Source organism: Amblyomma maculatum, chromosome 4, assembly GCF_055883805.1.
Source record: "Amblyomma maculatum isolate TAMU_Amacu chromosome 4, ASM5588380v1, whole genome shotgun sequence".
Taxonomy (NCBI): Eukaryota; Metazoa; Arthropoda; class Arachnida; order Ixodida; family Ixodidae; genus Amblyomma; species Amblyomma maculatum.
This window is the reverse complement of record NC_139347.1, coordinates 5,075,703-5,084,615: the sequence shown is the minus strand read 5'-3', so window position 1 is coordinate 5,084,615 and position 8,913 is coordinate 5,075,703.

Here is an 8,913-nt window from a genome sequence, read left to right as displayed (position 1 = left end):
TGTGTCGCTTCTGTGGGTAACAGCATCAATAAATAACATAATGATGCTATGCTGTTTAGGTACTATTTAGGTATTGTGAAAACTTTTTTCACTGAAACTTGAGCATTCGGCTGCTGGTCTTATATAACCTGATCATATTACCGCAGCTGCTGGGAATATTTACCGTGCCGAGGGAGAAATCATAAGCTGCACGATGGTAGAGAAATCTCTGCTTCACTCCTTGCGAACCGGGTAATTCTAAGCTGTAGGTAAAAGCTTTTCAAATGCGAAGAAAGCGTCCAGAAAGCGACGGCTAGCTGATTTCTCACATGCTGATTACTTCCTTTTTAAAGCAAGAAAATAAAAAAAAAAGGAAGAGTAGTTTGATTGGCACCGAACGATGTACTTGAGGATCAGGAGCAGATATAAAAGCTATTCTGACTGTGTTATCTTTAATATAGGTATCTTCACCTTATGTTTTCACGATTATTTTGGGTATTTTGCCGCATTGTTCAACTACGTGTACATGTGCACCGTCCTTTCGCCCTGCTGTTATAGCTATTCATAGCCGACACGTTTAGAATATATTGTATATGTTCATAGGCGTTATCCAGATTGGTCCCCGGCTACCGTAAAATCCAACTCGCCTTTTGTGACACGCACACGAAGCTCGAAGCTTTCATTTCGTCATTTCGCCAGCGTGTAAATGTTGCCACCTCGACCGAGGTCGGTGCAGCGAACTAGAGTTCAGTAGTCGAACGACATAGCAAGGCGTGTTTTCTTTAACTACGAAGCTACTGAGTGGTTAGGAAAGCTGTAGTTGCTTGGACAAGACATCAGTGGGTTATATTTTATTTTCAGTTTCGTCAACAATTTTTGCGTGTGCTCACATTGCAACAGCTATTTCTTCCCTGCAAGTATGAAGGTGCTTGCACAGATCCCATAGATATAAGACACATTTCAGGCCTCACTTTTGCGTACTTGTAACCGGTACTTCGACTGAATTCTCATTCGTTAACGACATTATATGATATTCAGAAACTTCGTCCGCCAGTAACCTAAACGTTTCCATGGAAGGTGAACCAGAAAGTGCGGGCATTTATTAATGGTTAAAAGCTGCGGTCTTCACGGGTCTCCACGATGAATAAGCAGCGAGAAACTTAGCAATATTACGCAGCACCAATCCTTACTATCCGGGTTGTGTTAAAACAATCAATAATCTGTCTCTGGCGCGGAAAAAGCAATTCCGGTAGTTAAAGAAATGAAATCAAACTTTAGGCACCAGATTTTTTTTTTGTATTTAATATTTCGCTTCCATGCTTGCAAATCTTTCAGACATCATTCTTCGCCTTGTATGTTCCTTCGTCAATATAAAAAATTTACAAAATTAAGATACTTTTCTTCCCCTCATGTTAAAGTTCACCCGCTGCGTCAGTCTGGCCTGTGCACATCGGTGACTTAAGAAGGCCGAAGCAGAAAGTTCGAGATCCCCTCGTGGGCCATCAGTGTGATGAAGGCGAAACTAAAAGGTTGCTTGTGTTTTGAGGCACCGGCGATTATTTAAGTATACTGCAGGGTGACAAAGACCATTTAAATATACCATTATACCATTTAAATGCTATTGTGGCCTTTTACCAATATGGTTATCACCGGCACCACATCTCCACCGTTCTTAACCTTAAATTAGGAATTGAATTGCTCGTTTACGTTTTTTTTTCTCAGGGCAGCTAAGAGAAATTAACTTAAATGTAAACGAATGAATTACGAAAAGAAACTACAACAATACAAGTGATGTACATTTTTTCCTGTATACCGTAAAAAAAAACAAGCAAGCATTATAACTTATGTTTGTTCTGCATCACGTGGACGATGTATTCAATTCTCTAAAGCCTCATAAGAACGTGACCACGGAAGAAGTCATAATGTGAGCAGGAGTCGCGAAAGCACTCAAGAGACCGGCGCCTCCTTAAAAAGAAAAATAAGCCTGCCTAGAAGACAAAACACGTAATATTGCTAGCTGTAAGGCTCCGTATCCTGGTCGTTTTATGTGGCCGTATGAAAGCTTTAAAACACTGCCGAGGGACGTGACGTAAGCAACGAGATGGCCAGCACGCACGCAGTTAGCCCAGGGCGGTGCTCACGTTATATTGCTCCCGTAGTGGACCACGCCAGCTGTGACGAGCAGGCATTGGGGCATCTGGGAGAAAGTATACGAAGAAGTGGACGCTCTAGTGCGCGCTTCAGTTGACGCCTCATTGCGGAAACGTGCTTCCTATTTTTAGAAAGGCTGCCACCAATAAAATGACATGTTTTGAGCAAGAACTTGTTCTCCTTTCTCCGCTGTGAGGCATCTATAGGTTTCTGAGTGTAGTCCAAGGTTCCATGAAAACTCACAAATCCAGGTATAATTTTGAAGCAATCGCTCGCTGAAGAGAAACAAAGGTTAAAAATGCATGCGTTTTGAGGACCCATACGGGCCATTGTATGGCTACAAAAATAAATGTTGTTCTGTCGCACATACATGCGCAATGAGTGTCCCAATGAACATGCATTTGCTTCCGGATTAGTTAAAAGTGTACGACTCTGCTGGCTTGAATGAATGCGAGTAGATTCAGGAGTAGGTACAAGGATATGTTCTTTCTGTGGAAGTGATTTCGACTGGAACCCAGGCGGTAATGTGACCAAGTTCTTTGTGGAGATCTCAAAGCTGGTCAACTCAGTGTTACGCTTATAAAACTCTTTTTAACAATTGTGCTAAGGAGCTCGTATTACAGAAAATCCGACGGCGTCCAGCGTTCATTAGAAATGACAATTCGAGATTTGAAATATAAACCCAAATTAAGGAATGTTCCAAATGAGGTCAAAATTGCTGACCGCATACCTGTTGTAGGGGCCGTTCAGAAAATAGAAATAATTCAATAAAGTAAACTGTGCAATGTTTTTATATTGGGGTCGAGTACAGTCCTCCGTGTGCCGAACGAGCTCGCTACGTATTGAAAACAAAGGTTAAGTGGTTCAATCCCAACCATGTTATAGGAGAGCCCAGAGAATGCGATTCAATGTGTATGACGTTACAGCGTGTACCTGATAGTTAAACTTTCGGGCGAATCGTGCAAAGGCTTGGGGAATAGATGGGCTTCCCTGTACAGCAAGGTGTTTCTTGCTGTTTCTCCTGCCTTTGCTCGTGCCGAGTGGTGTTGGTAACCACCGATGCATCCGTAGCTCAGCGACACATTGTGGTGGTGAGATGAGAACTTCCCTTCTCGACTGTACACATTTATTTACACTTTTTACATCAAAGTATTTACAATAATGTCGTCGGATGCGACATCAAACCTAGAGGGCTAACTGCAACTGGTGAACGATCAGAGGTCAGAGGCTAGCAGAATCAGGCCTTAACCTTCTGCTATACTTTAGGCCGGAGTCCCTTGAGACCTCCGTCAGCCTAGCCTCCCTCCTCGAACAACCCGTCTGCCCTTGACTGTCGTCCGAGCCCAACTCTGCTCCAAGCCCAACTGTCCAACGCTCCTTCCTTAGCGTTACCAAAATTCGAGTTTAGTCCGCTTACCAATCATCGACTAGTCACTCTGTAGCCAATAACATGCAGTCTTTCAAAATGGGCTGGCCAATCGCTGTGCCACATATGCCCCTCTCCTATGCATGTTAAGTAAAACAAACACAACGAACGCACTCAGCAGCGAGTGGTTGCGTACGCAAACACATACATCTGCGATTTACTCCCTCTCCAAAACCATCCCACGCAAGGGGCGCCAAGCAGTCGCTAAGACGAACGGCGTCGATGGCTACACTTCTGAAAAAGCACACATATAAACACACACACGCAAACCTCAGGCCCAAACATTCCGATCCCTGCCCTTGGTCGGTTCCGCGCGGGCGGCGGATTCAAAGAGACGTACCGGCGTCTTCCTGTGAAGACATGTCAACAGCGCGTTCTCCCCAGGCCCATGTTACTCCGCGTTTCGGGATTTATGGCCTCCGCGCCCTCTCCACTCGAACCTGGAGACACAGCAGTTAGCGCCGAATCGACAACCACTGCGCTTAGGCTGTGCCTTCAAACTGCACTGCTCTGCCTCCCTCGCGGCACGGGACTGACAGAGCCGGCAGCGTCGCCCGCTGCCATGTGTTCTGGGCTCACTTCCGAGAAGCGGTCGCCTGCGCGACCGTCATAAATCAGCCAGCGTCAATCTGCCCCTTGACCTTGGTCGCCCCTTCGGAATCTCGCTTTGGGCAAAGCCCGCAAACTTAACTCTGTTTACTGCAGTCGCGTAGAAGTGGGAACGTGAAGCAGGCGCTGTCGAGTGTTAACTCCTAAGGGGAGGGTTAAGTTGGTTGGTTTGTGGGGTTTAACGCCTCAAAGCGACTCAGGCTATGAGAGACGCCGTAGTGGAGGACTCCGGAAATTTCGACTACCTGGGGTTCTTTAGCGTGCACTGACATCGCACAGCACACGGGCGCCTTGCTTTTCGCCTCCATCAAGAAACGGTCGCCAAGGCCGGGATTCGATCCCGCGTCCTTGGGAACTGTTCTCGAGCGCCGTAACTACTGCGCCACCCCGGCGGGGTGGAAGGTTAAATAATCTCCAATTCCATGATGCTCCTTTAGGCGCGATTTCCAATTCTATGATACTCCTTTAGGCACGACCTGTGGTGATTTGCTGCGCCGCAATATTTACGTGAAATTTTATAAGCCTGTCCGGGTTGTCTTTTCTTCCAAGATGTTACCTTTAATGGGAAAAAATGGCTGCCTGAGCCTGTTAATAGGAAGACAGAATATTTCGAGACTATAGATGCTGTAAATTTAGACGAAAACATTGATTTTGTCAACTTATATGGAATAGCGTCGCCCTTCAAGTTCTTGTTACATTCTCTGCGAGGGTTAAAAGATAACAACTTCTGAGATTGTGTATTTGGCGGGGAAAGACGTGCCGTGTGAGCACATTGGTCACTTTTATTGCGAAAGGATATCATTCGGAGGGTCAGAGCCTAGATAAACCGTCGAACGCTCGGGCCAATTAACGTTCTATTTTTGTAAACTGTTTCGTAAGGTCACAACCAGGTGGCTTCGCGAAGGTAGTTTAAATTAAGTCTCTTTGATGTTGATATACCGTAACATTGCTGCGAAGCGGCCTAAGCTCTTGACGACGATAGTCGTCCAATTCTAGGGGCGCAATATCCTCCCTAGGCACCCGTGCAGATTGTGCAAGCGAAACTGAAAAAAAAAATGTGACTATTGGCAGAATGCGTATTTCGTTTTTTGGTATATTTGGAACATAGTACAATCGACAACACCCTCGGGCAGGAGGGTCAAAGCAGGTGTTCATCAATTCTTCTTTTCGAACTTCTCTTTCTCAAATGAAAAACCCGAAATTCTGTTAGCATATATGACGCACTGTTTTCTTACTCACTGTATTACTGTCGCTACATCCCTACCTGAACTCCGACCACTTGATTGCTTTAGCCTAGACTGTTCACCCATCACGCTTAAGTAAAGGAAAGGAATATAACACATGGAATATTTCTCTTTGCTTTCGTGTTCTGAGTTTTTCGGGCTAGGGAGGCAAGATAAGTACATAAATAGCAATTGCAGTGTAAATAATGCTCATCATGGGAAGTTCAAATGAGAGAAGTCATGCAGCAATAAATGAAAACAAAATGCAGTTTACTGAGTCCGTGACAAAAGAACTTCACTGTTACTGTATCGACAGACTATTGTATTTGAACCCTGGGAACTTCGGTCCAGCAATTAAGTGCACCCAGGATATTGTATGCACTCTTATCAAAGGCCTGCTGCTTACTTTGTAAGTATTTAATTTCACACTTAAGAAAAAGTATTATCAGGCTTAGCTAGATGGGGACCACATCCCGAAGTAAACCCGAGCGCCGTATACAAGGCGCCAAGAAAACACACCCAGCCGCGCCCACTGCGCATCTTACTTGGACGAGAACATGCGTTACCTGCTTTAGATGTGTCTTAATACACGCAAAGGGCCAAGCCTTTCTTAGCTCTTACGTGGCGCACTGATGCTTGTATCAGCTACTGAGAACTTCCTATTAACTTTTTCTTCTACGCTGTATTACACGCTCTCAGTCTCATGCAGCGAAGCACAAACCTAATTCTAGGTAAACAGCAACGTAAGCATGTACGCCGACTGGCGGCTAAACCTGAAAGATGTCTTGGCTAGATGTGCGCAGGCATAAACTTCTATTAAAAAGCCAATACAAGTGTTACCAACCTCCTCAGAGAGAATAGACTACTAGCTTCAGAGAAAAAATGCGGCAATACACGTAGCACCGTCTCAGATCATTCCATAGCTCCTGACTTGAGTTGGCACCGGGTGAATAACTGAACATTCGCTCAATTCAGCCTACTCTAAGCTTGGCGTGAAATTCAATTTCGCGGCCACGTTTTACGGCTCTTCAACAAAATATTTTTTTTTAACTCCTCACCCATCCGCGTCGCCTGCAACACTCTTTTCGTCTTACCATTTATTCCTCCTTCTGCACTTTGTTCGTGCCCCTTAGTGCCGAGAAGCTGAAGAAGGCGTGTTGCAAAACTTAACAGCAGTTTTTGGAAATGCGTGCTCGAAATGGGGGGGGGGGGGGGGGGTTCTCTTTTGAAGGTTCTTTTTTCTTGGGTTCCCATTCTTTACTGGCAATTTCGCAGACTCGAAAAGTTTCCGACAAAATTTAATCAGCAAGTATGGCCTATCATTAATTTGTATCATTATTTTGACAGCGTAATTTGTGTACCACGCAGCAATTGAGCATTAATAATGTTGTCCCCTTCTAATCGCCGTGTCTCCGAGAATACTTCAGAGATAACTTTCTGTTCAAAAGACAAACACTATCTGCTTATCCTGGTAACCTGTACACAATTTTAGCTCGTAAAAAGAAATAGGTAGAAGTGCTTAGCTGCCCAAAGTAACACATAGGCTGGGGAGGATGCAACCAGCTGAGGCAGTACTCGCGACCTAGGCATGAGTAGCCGAACGGCAAAGCAACCACTACAACGTTTTTGTTAAAATACACCAAAATTATGTCTGAAAGCGCATAATCTCCGCAAGACTGTGGAAAGAATAACAATTTCAAAGTATGCTCCTCTTGACACTGCAAAACGATGATTGATTGGGAGCAGTCATAGCCCGGTGCGCGCACATGGCCTCTCAAAGTAGCACTCATGTCCCGGGCTGGCGAGTTCGTCTGCTTAGGGGCTACACAAGCCCAGAGTGACGCCGAAAAAAAGTTTAATCATGCCTTGATATCTCTACCTGCTCTTTTTAACAAAAATCTGTTGACTAAGTGAAAATAAAGCAAAGCGCGATGGCGCTCCTTCCTCTTTAATTAGGTTGGGGCTACTATTATTTCTTTGAAGAGGTACCACGTTTGCTATACATCCGTTGATATCCTCCCAGTGCATTTAAAATTCAGATGAATGTCTACTTCAAATATTGCTGTTCATCAAGTTGTGTTCCACAGAATACCTTTTTGATTCCTATAGTTGTCTTTTGTAATTTCTCATGATCGTCCCTAAAACTAGCGACTTATGTCAAATGCACCAGTCATGACTATGAAAGAATATAATATAAGGCACGTTCGTTCGGATTTCTTTAGTGTCTTAATCTTGTTCTAGTAAAAGAAGCAATAATAAAAAAGGTTTTATAATTCTGGAGGCGATGAGGATGTCCATCTTCAATACCTATCTAAACGTTAGGCTACTATCATGATATTGAAAGCGAAGCATTTTCGTGGCATATGCTTTGCCACCCATCGAAAGCATTCATAGTGAAAACAGCGCGGGAAAGCAAGACTAATGAAGAAAGACACAACACAGCGCCGACTAGCAACTGATCTTTGTTGGAAGAAAACGTTATTGGAATGCTTTCATATCCAGAAACACAACAAATCTAAAGGAAGACAGCCAAAACTACTGATCATACAAAACGGTGACAAGATACACACATCATCGCCTTGTAACTTGTCGCCGTCATGTATTATCCGTAGTTTTGGTTGTCTTCCTTTCTTTTCGGTGTTTTTCAGGATAGGAAAGCATTTAAAGAAGGTTTACTTAGAATAAAAAAAGTGGCAAGTCAGCGCTTGTGTTTGGTCTTTCTTCGTTATTTTCGTGTTCCCGCGCTATTTTCACTATGAATCAGTACCAACTCGCCAAAATCGCAGCCATAGTAGTGGCCTACCCCACTCAGAGGAATATTTCAGAGAAGTTCTACAGCTGTCTGGGCTACTAAAGACGTACTGAGGTAAAACATACGTTAGATTTATTCAATGAGTACCTCATTTTGATAATATTGTGGAAGAAGGCCAGGTCGAGACGGCAAGGCAAGGGATGCCGTGTCTGGCGTTTATTCCGATGGACAAAACCCAAGCGCGTGCCGGAGCCGGCGCCGCGGGACGACGATGATGGTATGTACAAGAGGAAGAAGAAGATCATGGTATGTACAAATGAAAGAAGATCCGTGGAGGGCTTACACAATCTGCCCGGGGGGTCGGAAGCGGCCAGCCTGGTCGCTCCTAACCAACTGATGTACCGCGGCGCACAAATGGCTTGAAGCGAGATACATGAACAGTTTCAGTTCCACGGTGGCGTCGGTCGGCTGGGGGATCAACAGGTGTGACTTGGTAGTTTACTGGGGACGTTCGGTTGATGACCTTGTAGGGGCCAACATAGCGGCGCTGAAATTTATCGCTAAGGCCAGGGGTGCGCAGTGGTGTATGGAGCAGTACTTCGTCACCAGGACGAAAAGAGACCACGCGATGCTTTGAATCGTAGCGACTCTTCCCGTCTTTTTGGCACGCTTTTGTGTTGAGGCGGGCAAGATGACGGGATCGGGCCACACGGGATAAGAACTGGGCTGGCAATGATGAGGAGTAATCGGGCGTAGAGAAGAAGGAAGTGTCG